We start from the raw sequence: 11,136 nt of genomic DNA on the forward strand, positions 1-11,136 counted from the left end.
TGTGTATATATATATATATATATATATACAGAGAGAGAGAGAGAAGTTGAAGTTGAGAGAAGAGAGGAACAGGCACCTGGGCACAGTCTCATCATACCGTGATCCTTGACAACACCACCCCATACCTAAACCTATTACTTCCTTTAACTTCCTATTTTTATCTCACCAATCCAAAGTTAGTTGACATCAACGTTTTCACACTGTTCATTTGCACCTATCACGTGATTACGGCTGAAGAAAATCGCCTGTAATGATTGATCTGACCTCACAATTATGATTACAGATCACAGCATTGCCAGGATAGCTTATTATGTTCTAGTAAACTTATCTTCATCTCTCTGTGATATCTGTTTCGGAGTATTCTTTCCATTTGAAAGATTTACATCTTCTTCTTTAGCCTTGCTTAACATGATTGATATCTAGTATCACTTTAAAAAATGTAGGAATGTGAAAATCTGTTTAAACATTCCATGTCTAAATATACCATTGTTTTTAAAGGATTGGCCTCTGTATTAATTTTCTCTCTTAAAAACCATCCAAGGGGGAAAAAAGGCAAAATATTTAAAGAACACAAATACTAAAAGTTATCTGTTGCTGATAATGTGTATGGTAATGTCTCTGTACTGATATGCAGGGACATGCAGTGCTGGGGAGATTCATTTTATATGTTGTGATTAAATGTAAAAAAAATGAGAAAATAAAATAAAAATTTTTAAAAAGGAAATAATGAAAAAAACACTGTTCCTCTGACTTTAATCTGGTCAATTCACTTTTGCCCATTTCTATTTATTGATTTCCACTCTGCAACTATTCCTTCATTTTCCAACACCGTCAAATATTGGATTTGTTAGAAAAATCAAGACTGTATGTTTTTCTATGCAAAAATGTGACATGACTTTTCAAACAAACCAATATTCTGTCTCTTTTGGAATTTTCTTGATAGCATTTAAACATACTATACTATTTTCCATCATGTGCAAAAGTTTTTTTGATTTTGTATCTCACACCCACAATACCAAGCCATCTGATTCAGCTTTAAAGAACTTTTCACTGTAAAGTTGTTTATACTCATTGACTTTACTCCCTTGTCTTTCACAACCTTTCACTTCACTGCAGAAACACTTACACTTACACCACTCCAGGGGAACTAGTCAAGTAAATAAAGAATTCATTTTGTAAAAATCCATGCATCACTTCTCTGTTTTTTTGGATCGTGAAGAGACTTTACCCAGCATGATAGACACCTCAGTCCAGCCCAGTAACGCATTATTTTCATTGACTTTCCAGCAGCACTTAACACAATCACTTTATTGTTTTTAAAGATGCATGACATTTACTTTACTTCCAGAATATTATATTTTCGTCATAGCTATCTGTTGGTGATCTTTGTTGGCTCTTTCTTTTTCTTTCATTTTCAAAATGTTTGTGTGCCCTAAACTTGTCCTGAAGAATTCTTTCACATCTTCAATTACAATCCTTATCCCATGAAAGGTGATTGGGATTCAAGTTCATGAATTATTAGCAGGTGACCCTGGGCAAAATTTTGGAGATGAGTTTTTATAAAAGTCTAAAGAAACATACGAGAAAAAAAAAACTACGCATGGACTTTAAAATAATTTGTACAAAAATAAATTCATACTAACTTGTTATAACATGTTTGAACAGTATCCACTTTGAGTTGCTAAGAAAGATAAGACATTTACTTTGAAAAGATCCCTAATCAGAGTACATGAATTCCATTAAAATCAAAGTATGAAGCAGACGTTAATTTTATGATGCAGTTTGGATGGCCGAAGTGTGAGATTAATGATGCTTTTTGAAAATTTTATGGAAACCCTAACTCAAAGAAATCAGCAGTTTACAAATGTATAACTTATTTTTTCACTTCACTTATTTATTGTTTTATTTTTTTATTTCAATTTCTTTTATACATTCAATCACATTATTTAGCTAGCAAAGGACTGGATAACATATTTTAAGAAGGAAAGAGGTGATACTGAAATTGACTTGTGCAACTGCACATCAAGAAAAAATTAATTGAATAAGACTAATAATTAACAGCAGAAATAAAAGCCAATACTATCTATATTTCTGCTTAGAAGATTCTGAAAAAAAAAAAAAAAAATAGGAAGATTAGAGAAAGCAAACTTTCTGATTGAGGGGTCCCAAAAATGTTGCATCCAGATCAGCTGCAGACAAAAGCAGAGCTTTCAACTGAAAGTTTAAAGTTGGATCAAGATCCTGAAACACTTCTTCAAAGCATGATAACATGGTATGACACATGTCTTTACCAGTATTATCCTAAACACAAAGCACAGTTAAAGCAATTGCTCTTAAGGGATGAAAATGGTTCATCAGAGCAAAAGCAGAACCATTAATAGCAAAGGTCAGGGGATGGTTTCTTGGGATGTTCAAGGCATTTTACTTGCTAATTCTTGGGAGGACCAAAGAAAAATAACATTTGCTCATTATGGGAATGTTGTTGGAAAGTTAGCTGAAAAATTACTAGGGAGATTGCACCAATGAGTCTTTCTCTCCCCCATGAAAATGCTCCTGCTCATTCCTCTCATCAAAACTGGCAATTTTGTGAAATTTTCCAATGGAAAATAGTAGACATCCATGTATTAGCTCTGAATTGCCTCTTTCTACATTGTGTTTTGTTGTTTTGTTTTGTTTCCTAATCTTTAAAAAAGCTTCAGTTAATGTACACAATACTACATTGATATAATTGAATTATCAGAACCATGCGTTCTTTAAGGATGTACTAAATGGATGATATTATCATGTACAAAAGTGTCTTGACTTGATGGAGCTGATGTTGAGAAGCACAGTTTACATGTTTAATTTTATTCTTTAATTCCATTTTGTCATGAACTTTTGGAATGTTTCTAACTTTACAATGAAGATGGGGACCAACAGATGGCAAAATGGTTATGTTGCTGAAATACCCCGTGGTTAACCATGGTTCATGTCCTGGAACTGGCAGCTTAAAACTCACACCAGGTGCTGTGCAAAGTCCTAAGAGGAGACTGGAGAAGAAGGGATTGCAGCATGGCCATTCACCCTGGGTGGTTATTTCTTGCTTTCTATATTTCTATCTCTCTCTTTTTGGCAAGCTCATATGCCCTAGAGCAAAAACCTTTCCAAAAAACCACAAACAAACAAACAAAAAAACACAAAAAACCCACAACAACAACAACAAAAATCTATAGCATTACTATATACTAACAAGCTGACTGAGCCAGAACTGAAGAAAGGAATCCCTTTTACCATAGCCACAAAATGTATAAAATACCTAGGGATAAATGTGACTAAGGAAGTTAAAGGGCTTTACAAAGAAAACTATGAAAATCTTTAAAAAGATATTGAAATGACAGGAAAAAGTGGAAGGACTTCCCATGTTCCTGGATTGGAAGAGTTAATCTAATCAAAATGGCAAATCTACACAAGTTAATCTACATATTTAATGCAATTCCAATCAAATTACCAGAGACATTCTTCACAGATCTAGAAAAGACAATCATAGATTTTGTTTGGAATAATAAAAAACCTCATATTGCCAAAGCAATCCTGCTCAAGAAGGCTGGAGTGGGTGGCTTCTCACTCCCCAATCCTAAAATATGCTATAATGTTGTGATAATCAAAACATCATGATGAGACCAGCAGGTGGTGTGGTTGGGTTCTTGACTTCCACATGGCTGACCATGGTTCAGGTCCTGGACCTGCAGGCTTGCTTTCTCATTTTCCCTCTCTCTCTCACTCTGTCCATGTCTGTTCAAATTAAAACAAATAAAGTTAAACAAAATAATTCTTAAAAAAAATCATGGTAGTGGCACTAAAACAGACAGGTGGACCAATGGAATAAAATAGACCCTAAAATAAACTCCAAAACATACATCCAACTGATTTTTGACAAAGGATACCAGTTGATGCAGTGAGAATAGGAACACCTCTTTAGCAAATGGTGCTGGATGAAACTGAATCCCCATCTTTCACCATGAACAAAAATCAACTCCAGTGGATTGAAGATATTAACCTAAGACCTCAAAAACTACTGGTGGAAAACATGGGAGAAACTCTGGGAGACATTGGGGTAGGCAAAGACTTACTAAGTAAGACTCTCAAAGCACAGGCAATAATCCCTAAAATAGACAAGTGAGATTATATCAGATTAAGAAGTTTCTGCACAGCAAAAGACACAGTAATTAGTGTGACTGAACAACCCTTGGAATGGGAGAATATTTTTGTAAACTATGCCTCAAGTAAGGGACTGATAATTGGAATACACAGGGAACTCAAGTGACTTACCTGAAAAAAAAAAATGATCAACCCAATTAAAAGATGGGAAAATGAAGACATACAAACAGCCAAAAAGCATCCAGAAAGCATATAAAGAAATTATCAACATCCCTCATCACAAGGGAAATGCAGATAAAAACCACAATGAGATACCACCTAACCCCTGTCTAAATGGCAAAGATTGAAAATACAAAAAATGGTAAGTGTTGGCGGGGCTGTGGTGAAAGATGAACTTTCCTACACAGTTGATGGGAATGTAAGTTGGTCCAGCCATTGTGGAAAACAATAAGGAGGGTCCTCAAAGACTTCAAATAGAACTACCATATGATCCAGCGATCCCAATCCTGGGTATCTACCCAAAAGCAGGAAAATGCTGTTGGCAAAGTGCTTGCAAAGCAATGTTTATTGTGGCATTATTCATAATTGCTAAGATATGGAACCAACCCAAATGTCCACAAACAGATGAATGGATTGAAAAAGTGTGGCATTTATACTCCTCTGAATACTATTCAGTCATAAAAAGGAACAAGAGTCTGACATTTGTAGAAAGTGGTTAAAATATGGAAGATTTATTGCTGAGTGAAGCAAGCTAGGTTATGAAAGAAAGATATTATATATCTCCACTTAATATATACCAACTGTCCGCATTCTATGGTAGAGATTAAAAAATTGGAGGCATAAAAGCAGTGAAAATAGTTATGGATGCTGGAGATGGTGTAGAAGGAAGGCAGAATAAGAGAAGAGTATAGAGAAGGAAATCATGGAGAAAAAATAGAGGCAAGACCTTTGTGGGACACAGAAATAGTTTATTACCTATTGATGATAACGTGTATAATGTGTGTGGATTGGTCTGAGTGTACTTCATGTTGGTTAAATTATCTTTATAGGCCAAGTGATGTATAGCTATCAAATGTTTAAAATCAATAAGAATAATAAAGGTATAATAAATTTTTAAAAAGAAACACAATAAATTACATCATGCATTTATGTCTGATAGAAATAATGACAGTTGTTCAACAAGACAATTTTATCTAGCAACACATTAATTTCCTCAATAAGTTTATATTAAAGATCTGAATACAAAACAAACGAGAGAGAGAGAGAGAGAGAGAGAAAGAGGGAGAAAATCATGTCAGGCTCATATGCATGCATGCCCAAAATCCCAAGAGGAGAAAGGAAGAGAAGAAATTGTGACATGGCCATTTTCCCTTGGGAGAGGATGATTTCTCACTTTCTCTCTCATCTCTCTTCTCTCCAGTGAATGCATGTGTCCTGTGACAAAAATAAATAAGTGAGGGGTTTGTGGGGCTGAGTGTTCTTCTTTGGGCTGTGCAAGGCTACTCACCTTGGGTGCACTGAGACATTTTTTTGGCTGCTCCTTTCACTGTCCCCTTTATTCCTGTTCTCATTTTTCTCTCCATCCTCATTTGGCATAGGCACATCAGTGAACAGCCACCCTCATGACTACAGTTATCAATATTTGCCTTTGGCTATCCCCTTTCCACAGCCCCAGTGCCATCAGAGCTGAGCGATTAGTGAGACAACACAATGAACAGGCATTGGGAGGCAGGGACTTAGGCTCGTCATTAGACGAGTTCTCAAATCTCAGTTCCTGCCATGAAATAGTGCTCCCCCACTCACAGGGAATTGTGTGAGAGATTGCATGGGGAATGTGCTTTGTAAACTTTTCAAAGTGCTTTATAAGTGTGCTTTATAAGTCTTTCTAATTGTGATACATATGGAACTACTGTCCCCATTCTATTTCCTTCTAACCTGAGACTCATAGGAAGTTTAGTCATGTCTGAATTCCTTGACTTAAATGGAATTGGGTTGGGGGTTAGGGTGAAGATGAATACAAACCAAACCAAAAACTGGAATTATAGATTTCTAAAGTTGGATATAAACTAGTGGTCATCTATTTAAATATCTGTAGATATAGCAAGCATGGATTCCAGAGTTCCAAGATGGAGAGATGGAGAAGGAGATAGAGAGAGGAAAAGTGAGAAAGCAAACCACGAGGTCCAAGACTTGAACCATAGTTGGCCATGTGGGAGCCCAGCTCCTTAACCACCCCACCACCTGCCAGCCCTCCTGCAATGCCTTTATATATTTCTTTCTAGTCTTTGAAAAGTACATGTATATATATATATATATGTGTGTGTGTGTGTATGTATGTATAGTGAGTGTATATTATAAATATAGTACTGTATTTTGAATTGTAAAATGATTTTAATAATTAGTAATGAATGCACCCTCTTAAGCTGTGAGCCCAGACCAGGCCAGGAGTTGGCTGGTTAATTGGAATTTTTGTTTAAATCAGGTAAAAGAGATACTATTGTCATTGACTTTACCAAGTCTCTTCCACCCTCATTTTTTTTTAATTGCCAGGTGGCATGTGTGCTAGAGAGAGAGAGAGTGAGAGAGAGAAAGCACCCCCTCTATGGGGCTTGGTCTTGCCGCACTCATTTTTCCTTCTTTCTGTTATGATTTTAGACATGTACACACACACAACTAGTGTATTTTTCAAGTTGTCGAGACAAGAATTCCAACCATGGTCAGCTATGTGGAATCTGGCCTCCTTAATCACTGTGCTGTGGGGCTGGACCCCAAGTTTTCCTCTTTGTCCTTGGTAAAATGAACCTGATTTTGTTGAGGGGTGTGGAAATGACTTGTCCAGTCAACGTGAGCAATTTCTCCAGCCCAGGAGTATAAAATGGAACTGAGCTAAGCCTAAGTTTGGGATAAATATGACTATTCTAAGCCAGTTGTTGGCATTATTATTCTTTGCCAGAAAGTAGTTGAGGGTTACCAAGTTCTGACAGTGAGACCTGAAAGAAAGTCTGTTAGAGGCTTTTGGAAAAGACCTTCCTCCTGATAAAGAGAGGAAAACATGAGGCAAAATCCTCTTGTTTTACCCCAGCCCTACCTTTCTGCCTTTGGCTTTCTGGAGCTACAGTGGTCATCTTCCAAACATAAAAGAACAAGACCATCTCATCATGTCAAGCTAAAGCCCCAGTGTGTTCTAGCTATTGAATTAACCAACACTGGAACCACATAGCTTCAAACTCTTTATGTGAAATAATGAGTGCTTAAATAGCTGAAGCCCAAAGTAAGATAACAAGTGGGAAATGGTAAAATAAATGATGTTAAATTATTTTTAAAAACATACTACTCAAACTTTTAAAAAAATTATTATCATAATCTTTTACATTATATTACATTGAACCACATATATCTTTACAGTGTATTACATTTTTTTTTCAGAAGGAATACCATGCATATCAGTCAAGACAGACATTACTATCCACATCATCAAGTAGCTTTTCATGATTTTTCCTGATTATTATTATTTTTATTCTCATTTTTAAAACATTCAATCACTATATATCATTTTGCTTGTAAAAATAATTTACCCAACATGAAATACTTCTTAGACCAGTCCAGTTGAGAATACTATACATGTTATATCTACTCAAACTTTTTAAAAAGTTAAAACATATATACATTCTTTCACCAGTTTTTAAAAATGTATAGGTCAAACTTTTTCATTATGACTGGGACTTTGTGCTATCATTCTTGCATAAGCAATATAAGAGGACTTCAAAAGGTTCATGGAAAAATGAAATTAAAGTATGAGTTTATTTTGGTATAAAATTTTGAAATTCATGCATAGTTTTTTTAAAAAAAATATACATTTGCTATGAACTTTTTGAAGCTCCCTTGTGTCAATAATGCACTACTAATGTCTAAGGGTCTTTTTTTTGTTGTTGTTGTTCATTTTGCTTTGAAGTAGAAAAAGAACCTAGAGACAAAAATCAACAGTTCTCAATGTGCAGTGTATGGGCTCCTAGAGATCCTTAACTCTCTTTAATGATGTCTGTGAAGCCCAAACTATATTTATAACAATATTAAAACATTATCACCTTTTCACTCGCATTTGTTCATGAGTATACTGTGGAGTTTTCTAGGGGCTACATGATCTGTGATACTGCAATAGATCAAACATTGAAGTGACGGGAGAATCCAGCTGCTTCAGTTATGCCAGACATTAAAGAGTTACAGAAACTTTAAGCAATGTCATGCTTCTTTTTAAAATATTTTAGACAATACATTCACATGTCATAAAATATGATATTTAAATAACATGTAAAGGGTCTACTACTATTTTTGAATGAATTCAACATTTATAGTTTATAGATATTTGTTTTAATTTTAATATGGTAAAATATTATGAAATAATTCCCACATAAACAGATGTTCTTGAAATCCCTTGATTATTTTTATAGCAAAAAGAGACCAAAAATCTTGAGAATCACTGCTCTAGCTTTATTGCTGTTTCTTTGTAACAGTAACATCCCTTCCGTTCTTTTCTCCCTTCTTTGCTTTCATCCCTCTTCCCTTTTTCCTTTTTTTCCTTTTCTTTCTTCTCTTTTTTTCTTTTTTTTTTTTATTTTGAAGTTTGCTTTTAGATAAATTTTGCAAACCATACAACTTAACCTTCTTAAAACAACTATTATCTTTCTTATTTCATTCACAACTTTAACAGCAGTTACCAAGAGCTGGACAGTTGAGTAAACCTGAACACAAACACATCCTACTCTTTTTTTTTTTTTAATATACATTTATTTATTTATTTTGAGAGAAAGAGAATATAGGGGGAGAGAGAGATAGTATCATTGATCAGGTCTTGACGCTGTCATGACCCACACCCAGCTTTAGCCAATCCCAGATCACAGGCATGGGCATGCCTGGCATAGTATTCATGGAGGTCTCCAGACATGACCCAGAGCCTTCCCATGTGGGTCAGCCTCATGGAACACTGCATTTTACTGCAGTGCCACCACTGGCCCCATATCTTACTCTTGTTAAGCGCCCACCCAACTGGGGAGAGGAAAGTGTATGGTACCTACTGAGGAACGTTCCATGAGTCTTACAGAGGGAATAAAGACTAATCAGTTTCAGTTGGTTAAGTGGAAGTGCATTAAGAAAGATTCTATTTGATGTACATGTGTATTTAACCATTTTCATTATTTTTTGCATACATTTTTGCTTTTATTTTTTATTTTAAGAAAAAGCTAAAGTGAATATTCTTATACATAAATCTTTGTCTGCATAAATAATTATTCAGATAAATTCCTAGCATAAGCATGAATATGTTAAAGACGTTTGGGCATCTTGAACATTTTTGGCATATATACTCAAATTGCTTTCAAAGAGATGATATAAAGTTGTAGTTCTACCATTTCTCCACATCTTTACCAGTTTAAAATATTATTATATCTTGCTGCATTTATTAACTTTTTCCCCACTGATCGTGATGGCACTGTCATCACAGACTATTAATAAATCCCTTTACATACCAGGGCATTTCTAGGCTTTTTTTCCATTCCATTGATCTGCTTTATCATTTTTGTGGCATATTTTTATTGTTTAATTGCTAAAACTTTGTATTATGTCTTTTTTTTTTTTTTTTGGAGAGGTTTATGCTACAGGGCGCGTGCGCTTGCCAGACAGACAGAGACAGGGAGATAGAAAGCGAGAAATCCCGCCCCCACCCCCTCAGGGGGGATGGCCATGCCGCAATCCCTTCTCCTCCATTCTCCTCTCAGAATCTTGGGCATGCATGCACACACACCCGGCATGAGTTTTAAGCCACCAGGTCTGGGACTTGAACCGTGATCGACTACATGGGAGTCAAGCGACATAGCCATTACACTAACTGCTGGTCCCTGTATTATGTCTTAATCATCCAGGTCTCCTTTCATTACTCATGTGTGGTGTTTTTTTTTTTTTTTAATTTAATTTCCCTAAACTGTGATGATCAGTCTTTTTTATTCAGGTAAACTTTAATTTTTAAATTTTATTTATTTGCTTTTTAAAGTGACAAAAATGAGATATATTTATAGTGTACAACATGATTTTTTTTAAACATCAGAAATTTATTTCTATTTTTTATTCATACATTAAATTGCTATACATCATTTAGATTGTGAAGAGACTTTACCCAGCATGATATACATCTCAGTCTAGCCTAGTTGAGACTATTATACACATCCTCGTCAACAGATAATAAACCTTATCTGTGTTCCACATGTGTCTTACCTCTCCATTCCCCCCAAAATTTCCTTGCCTATTTGCCTAGCTGATTCCTCATTACTTTTTTTTTCAAAGAGGTTTTTGCTATAGGGCGCATGTGCTCACCGGACAGACAGAGACAGACAGAGAGACAGAAAGCAAGAAGTCTCCCCCCAGGGGGGATGGCCACACCGCAATCCCTTCTCCTCCATTCTCCTCTCAGGATCTTGGGCATTTTTGAATTTGTTTATTCTAGGTCTTTTATAAGTGTGAAGTCATACAGCATTTGACTTTTTTTTTCCTTGAGAGTTTTGCTATAGAGCACATGTGCTTGCCAGAGAGAGAATGAGTCAGTGAAGCAGAAAGAGAGAAATCATCCTAGGGAGTGCTTGGGTTAGGGTTAGTGTTCAGGGATAGTGTTACGGTTAGATGACTGGGGTTAGGTGGTATCTCACTGTGGTTTTGATCTGCATCTCACTTACAGTGAGGAATGCGGAACATTTTTAAAATGCTTTTTGCCTATTTGTATGTCTTCCTTAGAGAGCTGTCTATTCAGTTCATTTCTCCATCATTTTCTTTTGGGTAAGCTGTTTGAGTTCCCTGTGTACTCTGGTTATCAGGTCCTTATCTGAGGCACAGTTAATAAAATTTCTCTCCCATTCCGAGGGCTGTTGATTCACACTAATTACAGTGTCCTTTGCTGTGCAGAAATTCCTTAATCTGATGTAATCCCACCTGTCTATTTGGGGGATTATTGCCTGT

This window comes from Tupaia chinensis, unplaced genomic scaffold (genome assembly GCF_000334495.1).
Source record: "Tupaia chinensis unplaced genomic scaffold, TupChi_1.0 Scaffold000314_1, whole genome shotgun sequence".
NCBI lineage: Eukaryota > Metazoa > Chordata > Mammalia > Scandentia > Tupaiidae > Tupaia > Tupaia belangeri.